General features: G+C 32.4%; 2 protein-coding genes across 6 annotated transcripts in view; one reads left to right on the plus strand and one right to left on the minus strand.

Moving 5' to 3' along the window:
• LOC117174282 (WW domain-binding protein 2) overlaps nucleotides 1-3,871 on the plus strand; it is a 315,912-nt gene that overhangs the window by 271,166 nt on the left and 40,875 nt on the right. The gene's annotated exons all lie outside the window — the stretch shown is intronic.
• The window catches only part of LOC117174281 (thyroid adenoma-associated protein), a 398,068-nt gene that overhangs the window by 26,920 nt on the left and 367,277 nt on the right, over nucleotides 1-3,871 (minus strand). The window lies entirely within an intron of this gene.

The raw sequence follows: 3,871 nt of genomic DNA on the forward strand, positions 1-3,871 counted from the left end.
AAACTTCAATATTTTTCTAAGCACGCTAAAAACAATGGAGCAGTGCAAAATATTTTTAAAAAACTCTTGTGTCTGAAAACGCAATGTGGATGAAGATGGATTTTTATTGCACAATTGACGGTTCCCAACGGAAAAAGTATTACTAATGAAAATTTAGAAGCCAAATTTTACCTTAGAAATTTGAAATTATTTTTTTATTTACTTATTTTTCTCAAACTCTGTATCTTGAAACGCGTTTCTGTTCACTTAAATTCGAGTTTTATTATTTGTCAGTACTTTTTCCATTCATTATTGACAGAGCTTCGTAACTGTGTAATTCTAAGCGTAAACTTTTAGCATATTCATAAAATAAACATATCATTACAGCTGTTTTGTTCGGCCAGAAAAATCTTTTCAAAATTTAAGTGAAAGACTTAAGCGCAGAAAAACTGAAGATTTGAGGATCATCAACAGCGCTGATCAACTTGCTTTCACTACAATTATGAAGCTAAGAACATATGGTAATGAATCAGCTGCTAAGATTGTCAAAAAGTATCTACATCTTCAAAAAAATCTGGCCACAGAGATGCTAAGTCACCTGCAAATTTAAGACAAAGAGAATCCTAAGTTACCAACAAAGCTTTGGAGGCTGTAAGACTTATTGCAGATGCTGAGTTAACGAAAAAAAAAATTAAAGAAATCTTCTGATTCGAAGAATATCGAAGGTACATCACCACGATTTGTTTTCATCGGACAATGATGTCATAGAGGCAAAAAAAGAGTTTTATCCAACAAAAATTAAAATCAGTGAAAATCATTGTGAAGTGAAACTACAAGACCTACTGTATCACACAACAAGCAGGATTCTCTCACTTCTGACACCTGACCACGATGCTAATAATGAATTTATTGAAAAAAAGTATATTTTACACGTAAAATATGGTTTTGATGGTAGCGGAGGACATTCTATATACAATCAGAAATTTATTTACCCGGAATCTAGTGATGCTTTTCTTTTTGGGACATTCATAGTGCTTATTAGACAGACAGTCAAAACAACAAATGCAGTGATCTGGGAAAATCCACGACCTTCTTCTACACGATTTTGTTAGCCAGTTCGATTACAGTTTGTTCAAGAAACCACTGATGTTTTGGAAAATGAAGATAGGCACATATGTAACGACATTGCAAGTTTACAGCCCTTTATTTCGAACAACACGTCAGTAGAACTTACTTTAATGCTGATCATGATTGATGGAAAAGAAAAAAAAACTAATATTTAAAAAAAAAATGTAATGTGAATTTCTAATTTATTAAAATTTATTGAAATAAGTTTGTAACGCTTTTATTGACAGTACAAGTGCGGATTGTTATATTTGTGGAGCTAAGCCATCAGAAATGAAAGACATGAGTATGGTGGTAGAGATAGAAGAGGAGAGGTCTACTTTGAAATTTGGTCTTTCTACACTTCATGCTCACATAAAAATATTCGATCACTGATTAAAATTGCATTCCTTCTAGATAGCGAACAATGGAAGGTAAGTAATTTTTTTTTATCAATTATTTAAACATACAGATGTGCATATATAAAACAGTCTTCGGATGGAAAGGTCAGTAGAATCAAAAGAAAAAACGTTTTTTATAAAAAGAAGGCAACGTTTCGGACGCAATGTGTCTTAATGTGGATTTTCCAAGAAAGGGACAGGGAAACTCTAATAACGGCAACACAGCTAGACGATTCTTCTCTAATACCAAGCTCTAATTGCTTTGTCACAATTATCTTATACTTTCAATTAGTCTCCTTTAAATACACTACAATTTTTCAGGACTTGACGAAGAACTGATATCTCGTTTAGGATATATATTAATGGCTATGTCTAGTGGATATCTATTAAATATCGAGAAATTTTAAAAGTTTTGCAGAGAGACTGCCAGACTTTATGTGGACACCAACCAACTAACTAAACAATGACACCAAGCGGCCATAAAGTTTAAAATCCCAAACCTGCTATTGCAAGTGATTCTATTCTTCCTTTTGGTCTATAATCAGAGGAAGACTTGGAAGCAAGCAATAAAAATATTTTAAAATATCGAGAGCAATTTACAAGGAAAGTCTTTCACGAGAAGACAAATTGAAACATTTTCTTACGGTTGCTTCTCAATTCCTGTCCGAAACTTTCTAATTTTCGGCAAAAAAAAATAACTAGAGATATACCAAAGCGAGTTCAAGATCTCCTGATACTAAAGAATAAGAAAAATGACGAATCTCAACATGACAGCGAAAGTGATTCTAATGAAGCCAAAGAATTCAAAGAAAATATATTCTACATTTTATTGATATGTAAGATAGAAAAAATACATTCTTTATTTATTAAAAAATTCAGTTGTTCATATTTTAATAATCTTGTGCAATTTGCGTTCCCATTGAAAAAATACGAATTCTCGTTATCTTTTCATGTTTTTAATTAACATAAAATTCTTCAAACATTTTTCCATTACATTTAGTTCACCGATTAGAACTTACAATTTCCCTTTTTAAGAAATATTGAATTTTTCGTACCATCTTTTTTCTCAGAATCTTTAAAACATATTTGAGAAATGAAAGAGGAGGTAATAAAGTCCATGTCTCTGCTTTGTTCTGGTGAAAATCTTGAGAAAAAAATTTTTTTTGGAAGAAAATACCAGTGAAAGTTTTCTTTCCCAACTTACGTCCACGCAGAATGAAATATCGTGTTAAAAATTTGGCACGATAAATAGAAGGCATGCAAGAATGTGTCTCTGATCTTAAATAATTAGAATAGTGAAAAAAGTTTTTTTTAATTACTATTTTGGAGAAATATCGACCGTGCTGTCGTCAAACCCTGCAAGCAATTTGCAATGTTGTCAATGGACTAGTTATGAGGTTTATATTTATCAAAGTGGGACAAAACAACAAAAATCGCTCACGAACATTAAGCACAAATAATGCAAAAACTAATGTTTGCACTTGAAATGCAAATAAACATATTTGGTCTGACATACGTATCAGTCTGGTATCAGCTGTGTCAAAGAAGCACTAGCGCAACGAGTAGACAACTTCGAACTTCTAAGGGTCTGTGGGTAAAACAGATTGCATGATTACCGGCAGAGAAAGTTAAAAGTCAAACTTCTGCTGTAAAACCTAAATGTGTCCGTCGATAATCATTATTTGCATAAATAAACTTTTTTCTCCCTCCAACTCTTTACAAGGCCACAAACGATCCTTTAATATTTATTAACATTTCCCCAAAAAAATTTCCGCGTTATTTAAATTTTTATTTTTCAATATGGGTGAAAAAAAATATTGATCTTAGGGCTGACTTGATCAGCTGTTATACTCATCACATGGCCTTAAGTTAAAAAAAAAATTCAAATTTTTCGAAGCCTTTTTTTATCTGTTATTATGAATTTTGAAATTTTTGTATCAAATTAATTATCAGTGACCTTCATAATAACTAAATACCACTTTTGGTGAAAATCCAATTAAACTTAGACTTTTTTTCTCGTTCCTGGCCTACTGTGTGCCGCGACTGTTGCAGACTTCCTGTCTGGTTTCACAGGTTTTACGAGATTTTGACGAGACACGTCGGCTCTCAATCGCTTACTATTGATATAGGAGTTTCATTATCTTTTGTAATAAGTTATAGTTTCATGCACATTTTTTTCTATCCAATTTTCTCGCGAGTTTGGTGAACTTACACTGCGGTCTCAATGTCTCCTCGATTGGGTTCGATATCGTAAGTGTTTATATATCTGCTTTTCAGGTTCATCGGTTTTGTTATCAACATCCCGTGTGAGACTATTACTAAAAATAGTTTGTGTAAGGACTTATTTTAATCGGGAGTACGATGTTAATATCGTCCGCGGTAAGTAA

Source organism: Belonocnema kinseyi, chromosome 6 (genome assembly GCF_010883055.1).
Source record: "Belonocnema kinseyi isolate 2016_QV_RU_SX_M_011 chromosome 6, B_treatae_v1, whole genome shotgun sequence".
NCBI lineage: Eukaryota > Metazoa > Arthropoda > Insecta > Hymenoptera > Cynipidae > Belonocnema > Belonocnema kinseyi.